Source organism: Myodes glareolus, chromosome X, assembly GCF_982192425.1.
Source record: "Myodes glareolus chromosome X, mMyoGla1.1, whole genome shotgun sequence".
NCBI classification, from domain to species: Eukaryota; Metazoa; Chordata; class Mammalia; order Rodentia; family Cricetidae; genus Myodes; species Myodes glareolus.
Window position 1 is genome coordinate 15,146,775 of NC_142053.1, and position 13,833 is coordinate 15,160,607.

The window sequence follows — 13,833 nt, forward strand, 5'->3', positions numbered from 1 at the left end:
ATCGAATGAGAGCTCACCAAGGCCAGCTGGACTGGGACTGAACGAGCATGTGATCAAACCGGAGTCTCTAAATGTGACTGACACGGGGGCTGACTGAGAAGACCAAAACTGGGTCTTGTTTTGTCTGCATGTACTAGCTTTCTGGGATCCTAGTCTGTTTGGATGCTCACCTTCCTAGACCTGGAGGGAGAGGGGAGGAACTTGAACTTCCCACAGGGCAGGAAACCCTGACTGCTCTTAGGACTGGAGAGGAAAGAGGGGAGGGAGTTGGGGGGGAGGAGGAGAGGGAGTGGGGGAAATAGGAGGGTATGGGGAGGAGGGGAGGAAGTGGAAATTTTTATAAACAAATAAATTAATTAATTTAAAAAACCAGATTTAAACAATACCTATCTACAAATTTAGAGCTATAGAAAGTACGAAAAGGAAAACGATAACCTGAGGAATTCAGATACAACCAAAAAAACATAAGCGAAAGATAATCTCACACCAACAAAATCCAAAGAAGGGAAACAAACACACTACCATCACAACCGCCAAAACAAAAAATAACAGCAATTAACAATCACTGATCAATAACATCTCTTAATAGCAATTGACTCAATTCATCAATAAAAAGACACAGGCTAATATAATCGATATGAAAATGGGATGTACCCTTTTGCTGCATACAAGAAAGACACCTCAACTTCAAAGATAGACATTACCACAGAATAAAGGGTTGAGAAAAGATTTTCCAATCAAATGGATATAAGAAACAAGTTGGTGTAGCTACCCTAATAGCTAACAAAGTAGATTTCAAACTAAAATTATTCAAAAGAAATGGATAAGAATATCAAGAATTCATATTGATTACAGGAGAAATCCATCAAGATAAAGCCTCAATTCTGAAAATCAAAGCCCCAAATACAAGGGCACCCACATTTATAAAAGAAACGTTACTAAACCTTAAATCACACATCAAAACCCACAGAAGTGGAGACTTTTACACCCATTCTCACCAATGAACAGGCCTTACAGACAGAAACTTAACAGAGAAACAAAGCAACTAACATGTTATGACTCAAATGAACTTAATAAACATCCATAGAACATTTCACCCAAACACAGAAGAATACACCTTCTCAACACCTTATGGAAACTTCTCTAAAACTAATCAAACACTCAGTCATAAAGCGAATCTCAACAGTTATTTTAAAAATGCAAAATACTCAACAAAATACTGGCAACCAAAACCAAAAACACATAAAGAAATCATTCACCATGATCAAGTAGGTTTCATCCCAGAGATGTAGGAATGGTTCAACATATGAAAATCTGTCAATGTAATCCACCATAAAAACAAACTGAAAGGAAAAAAACATGATCATCTTATTAGATGTTGAAAAAACCTTTGGCAAAATCCAACACTCCTTTATGATAAAGATCTTGGAGAGATCATGGATACAAGGAAAACACCTAAACATAATATAGGAAATTTACAGCAAGCCAACAGCCAACATCAAATTAAATGGAGAGAAACTAAAGCAATCTCACTAAAATCAGGGACAAGACAAAGGTGTCCACTCTCTCTATATCTATTCAATACAGTACTTGTTAAAATGGCAATCTTACCGAAAGCAATCTACAGATTCAGTGCAATCCCCATCAAAATCCCAATATAATTCGAAAGAAAAATACTCAACTTCATATGAAAAAAAACAAAAAAAACAGCACAGCTAAAACAATCCTGTACATTAAAGAAACTTCTGGAGATATCACTATCCCTGACTTCAAGTTCTACTATAGAGCTATGGTAATAAAAACAGTTTGGTATTGGCATAAAAACGGGCATGTGTATCAATGTAATTGAATTGAAGACCCTGACATAAATCCACACACCCCTGAACACCTGATTTTTGACAAAGAAGCCAAGAGTATACAATGAAAAAAAAGAAAGCTTCTTCAACAAACGATGCTGACATAACTGGATATCAACATGTAAAAGAATGCAAATAGATCCATATCTATCCCATGCACAAAACTCAAGACAAAGTGATCAAAGACCTCAACATAAACCCCATTTACACTGAAGCTGATAGAAGAGTGGTGCAGGACAATTTTGTATTCTGTCAATTATGTTTTAAACAAATGCTGATTGGCCAGTAGCCAGGCAGAAAGTATAGGTGGGACAACCAGACAGGAAGTAGAGGCAGGTCCAGGAGAACAGGAAAATTCTGGGAAGGAGGAAGTCCATTCCTCCCCAGTGCTGTCCAGACACTGAAGAAGCAGAATGTGACCTGTCCCACTGAAAAAGGTACTGAGCCCATGTGGCTAACATAGATAAGAATAATGAGTTAATATAAGTTATAGGAGTTAAAAAGAAGCCTGAGCTAATGAACCAATCAGTTTTCATTAATATAGACCTCTGTGTAATTTCTTTGGGACTTACCAGCTGTGGGAACTGGGCATGACAGAAACCCCAACAAGCAGGCCCTCATGTTACAGAAGAAAAAGTGGGAAGTAATCTTGAACACATTGGTAGCACAGAAGGCCACTTCCTAAATATAACACCAGTAGCATAGACTCTGAGAGCAACAATCAATAAATGGGACTGAAACTGAGAAACTTCTGTAAAACAAAGGATATTAGCAATAATACAAAATGGCAGCCTACAGAATGGGAAAAGGTCTTAACCAACCATACTTCTGACAGAGGGCTGATCTCCAATATATATAAAGAACTCAAGAAATTAGACACTGAAATACCAAATAATCCAATTAAAGAATGGATGCACATCTAAACAGAGAATTCTCAACAGAAGTAAATCAAATGGACAAAGAACATTTAACAAATTACTCAGCATCCTTAGCTATCAGAGAAATGTAGTGTAAAATGACTCTGAAATTACACCTGTCAGAATGGCTAAGATCCAAAACACTGAGGGAAATTCCCAGGAACCCACAAGGATGACCCCAACTAAGACTCCTAGCAATAGTTGAGAGGGTACCTGAACTGGCCTTGCCCTGTATTCAGATTGGTGACTGCCCTAGTTATCATCATAAAGCCTTCATTCAGTACCTGATGTAAGCAGAGGCAGAGATCCATAGCCAAGCACCAGGCCAGGCTCCAGGAGTCCAATTGAAGAGGGGGTGGAGAGATTGTATGAGCAAGGGGGAGTCAAGACTGTGAAGGGGAAACCCACAGAGACAGGTGACCTGAGCTGGTGGGAGTTCACAAACACTGGACTAATAGCTAGGGAGTTAGCATAGGACCATCCTAGGCCCTGTGCATCTGAATGACAACTGAGTATCTTGGTCTTTTGTGGGGCCCCTAGTAGTGGGACCAGGACCTGTTCCTGATGCATGAACTGGCTCTTTGGGACCTATTCCCTATGGTGGGATGCCTTGCTCAGCCTTGACGTAGGGTGAGGGTGGGGCTTAATCCTGCCTCAGCTTGATGAGCCATGCTTTGTTGATTCCCATGGGAGGCCTTACCCCATCTAAGTGGAGAAGGAGGGTGAGTGGGTGGATGTTAAAGGGGAGGCAGAGGGAGGGAGCAGGAGTGGAAGGTTGGGGGAACTGTGGTTGGTATGTAAAATAAATAAAAAATAATGGAAAAAAAAAGAAAGGAAGGTTGGTGATTCACTCAGTTATAGTATCTAAATAGCATGGACAAAGCCCTAGCTTTGATCCCCCAGAACCGTACAAAGAAAAATATAATAACAAAGTTTAAGCATGAGCTATTGTCAACATGGAATGTGGTAGGTAAAATAGAGAATCCTCCTTGTCTCATAGTCCAGCAGTAAGAAGAAACGTAAGTAACTTGTATATTTAACACCTACAGAATGTGGTAAATTTAGTAACGGAGAAACTTGAAGGCCAAACATCAAAACAACTTCCCATCCTCAAATACTGGATGAACTGTCTCTGCTGTGAACCCTTCTTTGATCTATCCCCTTCCATCCCACCTACTCTCCTGTGCTCCTGTAAAATTTAATCATGCATGGTGTTCTCATATTTTCTTTCTGATTTCTTCTTTCCCATTTTTACAGACTGGGACAATTTTAACCAATCCCCTTCCTTATTTGTGTGTAAATTTTAAAAAAAAATCTAACTGAAATTTAGAATGTTAGAACCAACCAATAGAATTGCATCTTGGCTATTTCCCAACTTAAGTTTTATCTTCTCAATACATGCCCACATGCTGCCTTTATAATGGCAGTATTAATATAAATAATGATAATAGCCTAACATTTGTAGAATGTTTTCTAGTTCAGAAAACACATTCTATGGGTGTTAGATATAGATGTTAATTTCTTTTCAGACACACGGAAAATGACTAAAAATAACTACATGTAGTTAGCTGTTTTAACTAATATTTTTTGTTTATTTGTTTCAACTTTCTTTTTTTTCTAGTCATGTGTTAAAGGGTATAGCTGAGGAAGTAACTCGGTGAAGAACTCTTATCTAACATGCATAAAGTTCTGGTTTCACTTCCACAACAGAAAGAGAGAGAGATAAAGACAGAAACAGAAACAAAAAGATAAAGAATCAACAAAATGAACAAAAATGCAATAATGAAGCACATTATTTTGCAGGCTAATCAAAAGAAACAAAGGGGGCAAAGGAGATGCTCAGTCAGTAAAATGTTTGCTACAGAATCATGAGGACTTTAGTTCTGATCCCTAGCACCAAGTAAAAAGCCCAGCATAGTGGCATATGTCTGTAATCCTAGCACTGGGGAGGTGGAAACAGTACAATTCCTGGATTATACTGGTCTTGAAAAATTAATGAGCATCACATTCAGTACAGGACTCTGTCTCCATAAAATAATGTGGAATATAATAAAAGAAGACACTCAACAGCAACCTCTGGTCTCCAATACACATTTGCAAACCTGTATGCACACACATGAACAAGTTCACCACAAAAATGTTCTTAAAAAGAACATATAAACAATACTGTGTAGTTTAAAAGTTAGGAATTAATGAGGACTAGAAAGATGACTCATTTGTATATATTATGTATGCTATACAAAATTAATTATGTATCACTTATGCCAAGTTATATGAGTGTGTGTATATATATGCGTAGATCTTAAGCACGATCTTCTTACTACATACCCACAAGCTACTTTTATAATAGAAGTATTAGCATAAATATATATTATATAGTATATCGTAATATATAGTATATAGTATATATACTATATATAGTATATAGAGTATTTAGTAATATATAGTATATAGAATATTAGTATAAATATAACACACACACACATAGAAGCTTGTACCCCTCCCAGTATGGGATCTCAATGTGTTCACAGCCTATGGGCAAGAAGGAGTCCATTCCTAAAATTTCCAGGGACACTTCTGTTATCATTCCAAGGCCATAAGAATTAGGGTCACTTGGTGGTTGGAGCCTGTGGTCATCAGGCAGCACAGTCCTCTACCTCCCCATACCCTGGCCAGGCCTCCAGGCCCAGGATGAATGGCATCCATACCTAGGTCAGGGTTTATGGAATGTCGTGGAGAACAGAGTTTGCTGGGGCTGCTTTACCTGCTCATGGTGATGCTGCTGAAGGCATTTGGAAGCATTAACTCCGATGCCTTCCCCAAACCTCTAACACCACTTTTTCAAGGGACTTTGCAGACATGTAGTCATAATTGTACACACATGCACCTGCATTAAAGATGTGTAGCCTAAAAAAAGCAGCCAATCAAGCCCACAGACAGAACCAACCATGGACACCAAGCCTCTCACTTTTGTAATTATTCACTAAGCAGGACAGAAGCTAAGAGACACTGTTGAACTCACTAGGCCTTCAGAAGCTCTAACAGATAAGAGCAGAAGCAAGGTCTGTAAGGAGGTGACAAGAAAGGGAGACAAGTGAGAAAAGGAACCAGAGGTCCGGAATGAGTGTTGGGGTGAAAATGGAGGGAGGAAGGGGAGCTTAGAGGGCAACAGAAAGTGAGGCCCTGTGTGGTGACATGGAAAATGGGGTTGTAGCTTTGAATCTTAATGTTGTAAGTGCATGCTACTGGAGTATAGTGCTGCTTTAAGGCTGGACGCTTGGTGTGGGCATGTCTGGAAAAAGTCCTGGGCAGATCTGCAAGTCTTGAAATTAAGCATTGATGGGACTGGACTGAGGAAGCGCCTAGTTGGGCTGTGCATACGTAATAAGAGTTGGGGATGTAAATGGGGGCATACAAAGTCTATTGGGCAGCGGGACAGGGCTGAGGACTCATTCCAGTGGTCAGGCCACTGGAATACCAGGGTGGGCGTGAGCAGTGAGGAAGAGTTCGGACCAAGGCTATGGATCCCAACCAGTTGGGTGCGGACACAGAAGTTCTAGAGTGCAACTGAATTGTGACGTTTGCAATGTGGGCGGAACTTCGAAGCCGCCTTCTCGGAGAAGCCAGACCTTCTGGCTTGGAGGAAGAAGGCAGGACTGCCCGATGCTGTTGTGGTGAGATGGAAATGGTGAGCAGGGCTGGGTGTGGGAACTCTGGAACCAGCAGGGTTATGGGAAGAGTCAGAAGGATACAAGTAGTGACCTAAGTGGACAGGGCTATTATAATATCAGGGCGTGGCTGTGAGTGGTGAGGTATAAAGTGGAGAAGGAGCTTTGAATTCTGCCGGTTTTGCGCGTAGACAAAGGATATGAATATTCTCCAATGAAATACATAAATGACCAATAAACATATGAAACAATGTTCAACATCACTAGCCATTAGGTAAATGTAAATTCAAACCACAAACATTTTATATTCATACAAAATCAGACATGACACGCAGATCACAGAACAAGTCCTCTTTCTTGACTAGCTTTCATAATACTGAATGGTAGCACACAGGCTGCTGGCAGAAAAAGTTATCAACAGTCTTACCAGTTGTACAATACAATACAGAAATACAATAATGGCTAGTGTGGCAAAATATGCTGAGCCTGTGTTCTATGTGTGCCTGGCAGCAGTACTCTTAGGTTTGTTCTTTTCTTTTCTTTTTGTTTTTTCGAGACAGGGTTTCTCTGTAGCTTTGGAGCCTGTCCTGGAACTCTCTCTGTAGACCAGGCTGGTCTCGAATTTACAGAGATCTGCCTGCCTCTGCCTCCCGAGTGCTGGGATTAAAGGTGTGCGCCACCACTGCCCAGCCAGGTTTGTTCTTTTCTTTAAAGTGGTTCCTTCTGCCTATCTTCATGTCTACTTTAGATCCATACTAGCGTGCATTTGTAACATATCTATACTGTAACTCAATATATTTCTAATGAGTCATTTAAATTCATGCCTTAACATTCTCAGAAACTATTAAGGCCAGATGAATACTGATAGAAAAGGACGTTTTATAAAATGCTCTATAACAGACCACAGGTCAAATCATAATCCTCTAGACAGTGACATTGGTCTGCTTCCTCCCTCATACCATTTGTTCAGATAATTCAAGGATTAAGGAGGACAAATTAAGCCTTTCAACATAATCACTGGAATAGGAACAGAATAGTTTTATTAAAATTCATTTGCTTTGAAATAATTAAATAGTTCCTATTTCAAGCAAACAAATAAAAGTTAAACTGACAGAATGGTATATTTGGCCAATTTTGAGTCACAAAGTACAAAAGTTTTACATACTTCATGAGAACCACAGGATAAACAAAGCATACTTCTACTGAAAAAACAATGATAACTTTAGAAGTAACTGCAGTTAAAGAAAATGAGCTTGAGACAAAAGCCTCCATCCCTTTGTCTCTAACATGATGGGAAGGACACAAACTGACCACCTAGTAAAACCACCTGCCTTTCACAGCAATTGTTCCCTTCCTGGTCCCTTCCACTCAGTTTCCTAAACGAATCTTGGCTATAACAGTTGTTCAGTTGTGTGGCTCCGATTTATAATGAAAGGATTTCACACATGTGATCTGATGGAAAAAGAGGATGTTGGACAAGAACGTCTTCCAGGAAATCCTTAAATCACACCATTCCACTCTGCCCTACTTTCTTTGCTATTGCATCAATTTTTGAGCCTGATTTTTTGCACCTGTTGAATATGGGCAGCATTTAGAGATGTGCTTCGAGATGTCGGTCATAATCTACAAGCTATCTGAAACTGTTTACAGATCACTTCAAATTGTTTCAAAACAGCTCTTCCAGTCAAACTTGTATAGAATTGAAAGGGTATCTCAGATTCCATTAGAATATGCTTAGGACATCAGGCAGCAATTACCTTGCAGGTTTTATGTTGCCCAACAATCAACTTTGTTTACTGAATTGCATGTGTAATAATAACTGACTTTGTGGAGCATTAAATTAAAAACATGTTAAAAAGCAATTGGGCCTATGGTAACTATGTCTGATTTGTAAATCCAATTTTCTAAAAAGTAAATAAATAAAAAGTAAAAGAAATTAAGAGTTTAGCCTGATAACATATCTAGCCAGGTTCTCAGAAGTTGTTTTTTTGAATGAATTAGTAACATCATGATTTGACTTAAAAATGTGTTAGCCATGTTCCTGTGTCCCCAAGAATTCTATCCAATTTTTCTTAAGTAGAAAAAGATAGTTTAAAGGAAAGGAGAGTTTATTCAACCTAAAACTAGCATATTTTCAAGATGGACATCACAGGTGCAGGGAAAACTAAGATATCTAATTATACAGCTGTCTTCAATCCTTGATTCTGCCCTGTACCCATCAAATCATTTCTAGTTTTTGGGTCTCAGCATGTACCTACAACTCCCTTTCAACATCAAAAGCTTATGTGTTCACCAATGTCAGAGAGGAATTTATTTTTCAAGTTTTAAGCTTCAAGCTGGGCATGGTGATGTGTGCCTGGAATCCCAGCACTCAGGAGGCTGAAGCAGAAGTTTTGTGAGTTTAAGGCCAGCTTGGGATACACAGTACAAAGCAGACCAGCCTAGGCTACATGGCAGGATCTTACCTTGGAAAAAACAGAGGTTTAAACTTCTACATATCACTTGTTTTCAAGGCTGTATGTACTAAAAAACAAAGGATGAATGTGTCCTAAATGTCAATTTGACTCTATGTGGCTTATTTCTGAATTTTTTCACTTTGGATGTTTAAAGTGACATTTTTTTTATTTTGAAAAATAAACATTTCATAAACTTTAAATCTAATAATAAATCAGAAACTTGGCATTTTCTTAGGTTGCTGCATTGAGTGCTTCTTCTAAGGGTTTAACAGACATTATCTTGATAAGCCCTGAAGCATCCCTGTGAGGTGGGTGGATGATATCATATTTCTGTGTATAAGCAACTGTTTCCACTTGAGTTCTCCAAAGGAATTAAGCCCTGATGCCTAAAGGCATCTACCCTATCTTATTGTTCTATAGCTGTGAAGAGACACCATGACCATGGCAACTCTTAACAAGGAAAACACTTCACTGAGGCTGGATTACAGTTCAGAAGTTTAGTCCATTACCAGCATGGCAGGAAGCATAGTGGCATGCATCCAGACACAGTACTGAAGAAGCAGCTGAGAGTTCTACATTTGGTTCCACAGGCAGCAGGAAGAGAGAGAAAGACACTGGGTCTGGTGCGGACTCTCAAAAACTCAAAACATACCCCCAGTGACACACTTTCTCCAACAAGGCCACACCTACTCCAACATGACCACACCTACTCCTAATCCTTCTCAAGTAATGTCACTCCCTCATCACTAAGAATCCAAATATATGAGCCTGCGGGGGCCATTCTTATTCAAAACACCACATACAATGTGAAGTGAATTTGCTTTTCCCCTATGAATCTATATTACTAATAATTACTTCTCCTCTGAGCAGTTGTGGGAAACAGCCACTCAATTTTTGTTTGTAGCAATGCAGCTAAGAAATTTCAGTTTTCATCAATTTTCCGCCTTATTTTGGAATATCTACTTATGATGCAATTTTATTTCCTTTTCTAACTTGCTCACCATATCTGTATTTTAGCAATTAGCTGAGTTTACTGGATACATCTTCATATTATAAGACTATGCCTCCAGTTGTTGTGCCATTGCACATATAGTACAAGATCTATGTAATAACAACCTTTTGTCTCGTCTCTCCTGTCCTTTCCCTTACCACCATAAATCATTCTTCTACATGGATTATAAACCCACAGAAACTCTGCCTGTCTTTCTCTGGGTTACTCCTTCACATACTGTGACATAAGAACTCTCCCTCGATAGTAATGGTACACAGTGTAGCATTCACTTGCTTATTTTTTTATCTCCAAGGATCACTGCCCCTGAATTCCTGATGTCTTGGAATTGCTATTTCCAATATTTTGTCTATTACTTTTCACATTATTTAACATAAAATAGTAAGTTATATGATTTCACTTCATCTTACTTAGACTCCAAAGTCCAGAAGAAAGCATGTGTGTGTGTTTACACATAGGCACATCGGGGATGGATCCCTCCCTCAAGCTAAGCATTCACTCCTCAATGAACCACTCTCTCACTCACTATTGTGAACCTTTGTGCTGTGTATAAATTCCTTGTACTTAGGATAGGCTGTTAGAGTTTATTTGGGGAGCTGACTTGGTTTCAGAACGAAGTTGCAATTGGAGAGTTCCTTGTCAATTGGAGAGATGTTGTCAAATATCTGGGGTGGGAGTGGGTAAACTAATGATCAATGCATCAGCCAAGATTATGTGAAAGGATTTCAAAGCAATGCCTTGGAACTGCTCACAAAGCAACTTCCCAAGCGGCATATAGTATCTGAGATACCATGACCAAGGACTGAAGAAGAATAGATTTAGAATAGTAACCCAAGTGAGGAGTAAGTTTTCAGACCATAACCTGCTTATTGTAGACTAGACAATGGTCACCCAGTATTTATGTACGTGTAAAACTGGGATTTGGTGGAAGAGAGCATTTTGACTAACTTGCACATTTCAGTGGGCTAGTAGAGTTAATTCCTGGTTATCTGATTAAAATAATAATAATAATAATAATAATAATAATAATAATAATAATAACAAAGCAACTGTGTCACTGTTGCAAAGAAATATTTCCTTGAGAAGACATAAAAAATGTCTACCAGCTCCTTAGAAGGTCACACCAATAATCCAAGGTATGATTCCTCCAAAGTTCAAGCTAGGGACCAAAGAGTTTGCTGCGCATTCTTATAGAGCATGGATAAACAGTTGTTTATATTAGTGTGAGTGGCCCCAAAGCAGCCACACTGCAAAGTTTTCCTCCATCATGCTGGTAGTTTCCCTGCAGCTACACAGAAGGAGCCTTCTTCTGTTAACTTTCCCCAGTACCTTCTAAGAACCCTTAGGCCACAATTAGGTCAGAATTGCACACAAATGAATAGGAGGAAAGGCTGGAAAGTCAGGCAAAGGTTCAATGACAATCCCTATGCCCTCCTATGAGGAAATGTCAGTAGTCCCTTGACCCTATCATGTTGGGCTCTTCAAAGCATGCACAGCTGATTTTACAAAGATAATGGCTGTTTTACTCAGAAGTCTCTGTTCAACAACAGGATCTGTAGCTTTGAAGTACTGAATATGTTTATCCCCATAACAAGTGTTGGAAGGAGATAAGTACCATTTGCCTGATTTGACAGATTAAAGCTCCAAATGCTTAAACTGCCTACCAAAAATTTATACTGCTAACAAACAAGAGGAATTTGACATAAGAGCCATGTGATTACAAACTCAAGACTTCAATGACTATCTGTGCCATAGGAAAATGAAAGTATTTTCATGGAATTCTATACCCCACATTGCTGAATCTAAACAGGGTAGCAGGAGGCAATTTTGTGTCCAGAGATTATGAATAATGAAGGACTGAGGTAAAAAGAGGTGTTTACCTGCTCTGGATAACAAACTGTAGCCTAATATTAATAGCCTGAAGAGCAGCTACTTTACCACACGTTCTCTGGCTACCTTTGTCTCTTAAAGCTTCAAAGCTCACCTTACCTTGGATAGCTTAGGAAGCTGTCATTAGAGTCTAAGATAGAAATGGAGTTGAGTCATCTAGAGGCCTAAGTGGGGTGCTGAGAAGGCTGAGCCTTTCTCCTTCTCATTGTAGTTCAAGGCCACTCCATAGCAGGAAGTCTTACACGGTAGAAAAGAGCCCCCAAAAGTGAGTATGTCCTTCTAACCTTTTCTCTTTTTTCTCCTTCTTCTCCTTCTCCTTCTCCTTCTCCTTCTTCTCTCTCTCTCTCTCTCTTAGAGATATAGTTTCATCATGTATCCCAGACTGCCACTGAGTGATGGGATTGAAAATCTGAGCAACATACCTTGAATATATTTTATTTCATTTATTTTGCTTTATTACAGTGTCTTGTTATGTAGCCCAGTTAACCCTGAATTCATGATCCTTCTGCTTTAACCTCCCAAGTACTAAAAGTAGGATTGTATGCCACTTACGTTTAGCTGTTATTTCTTTATGATTTTTGCATTTTGGTTCTCTATCATTGCATAACAATCCACTCTGAAACTTACCACTCTGTTTATCCCACCTGGAATTCTCTCCCTCAGCCCCATCACAGGAAATGACAAAGCCACTAAATGTGAAAATATACTTTTGACAAACTCCTGAAAAACCGCAGTGGCTGTAGTACCATTTTCCAGCCACTAGTTTGAGTAAAATGTAAAAGTTTAGCAACTTTAAAAGACCACAAGCTTGGGAGCCAGTAGAAGTTCATATCCTCTGTAGGAATATAAGCTGGGACAACGTCTTTGGGGAAGGATACTAGTTTTTCTTATAAAACCGAGATATTTGTTACTCCTTGTAATATATCCATTCTCTGGGGAGGGAGAAATTACATATGCTTTCATACGTAATTTACTAATGAAATTTTTATTTTATATTTCTCGTTTATACTCATAGTTTAGTTTCACATCTCCTAACTCTGCCATTTACAAACAGTATGAATTTGGCAAGGACTGGGAGACTTCTCCAGCCTGGCATGTACCAGTGCTAAATAACTGCTAGTTTCTCCCGTATGTGTTGCATTTGGATGAATAAATCCTGCAGCCTGAACTGGTGGGGAAAAGTGAATGAAAATCTGTTGATCTTTGCTGCTATTATTTGTTTGTTTTAAGACAAGGTGTTTAATAATTTAGGCTGGCCTTGGCCTTGAATTCTTTCAAAGATTTATTTTATTTATGTATGTATGCAAGGCAGAAGAGGACATTGGATCCCTTGGAGCTAGAGTTAGAAGCAGTTGTGAGCTGCCTAACACAGGTGCTGGAAACCATGCTCAGGTCCTCTGAAAGAGCACTAAGTGCTCCTAATCACTGAGCCATCTCTCTAGCCCCAGACACTGCATTTTTAAAATGCCTTTTTAAATGTCTTTTGATGTATTATTTTTTTCCAGTGTGGTGTGGGAGAATTGTCTGTATTCTGTCAGTCATGTATTTTAATAAAACACTGATTGGCCAGGCAGGAAGTATAGGTGGGGCAACCAGACAGGAAGTAGAGGCGGGGCAATAAGGACAGGAGAAGGCTAGGAAGGAGGAAGCTCCCTCCACCACTCCTGCCCAGACCACCAAAGAAGCAACATGTGAGCTGACAGCTGAAAAAGGTACCAAGCCATATGGCTAACATAGATCAAAATAATGGGTTAATATAAACTACAAGAGTTAACAAGAAGCCTGAGCTAATGGGTCAATCAGTTTTATAATCTTATGGAGTCTGCATAATTTTCTTTGGGGCTTGCCGGTTGTGGGGTACTGGGCGGGACAGATACACCATCAAGCCAGCCCCTCATGTTACAACAGTGTATCACTGCATGAACTACAATGACGAATTACAATGTTTTTAAATGTTAAACCAACAACATATTCTTAGAGAAAATGTATTCATGATCATTAGTCTTATTATATGTTTTTGGATTTGATTTGTTGAAA

At 39.1% G+C, this 13,833-nt stretch overlaps 1 protein-coding gene across 1 annotated transcript in view; it reads left to right on the top strand.

Annotated features, from left to right (window-relative positions):
* Window positions 1–6,386: 6,386 nt before the first annotated feature.
* Window positions 6,387–13,833, top strand: part of CXHXorf66 (chromosome X CXorf66 homolog) — a 40,147-nt gene continuing 32,700 nt past the window's right edge. Inside the window, exon 1 of the mRNA XM_085684419.2 lies at window positions 6,387–6,461. The gene's annotated coding sequence lies outside the window, so the exon portion shown is untranslated. The remainder of the gene's footprint in view (window positions 6,462–13,833) is intronic.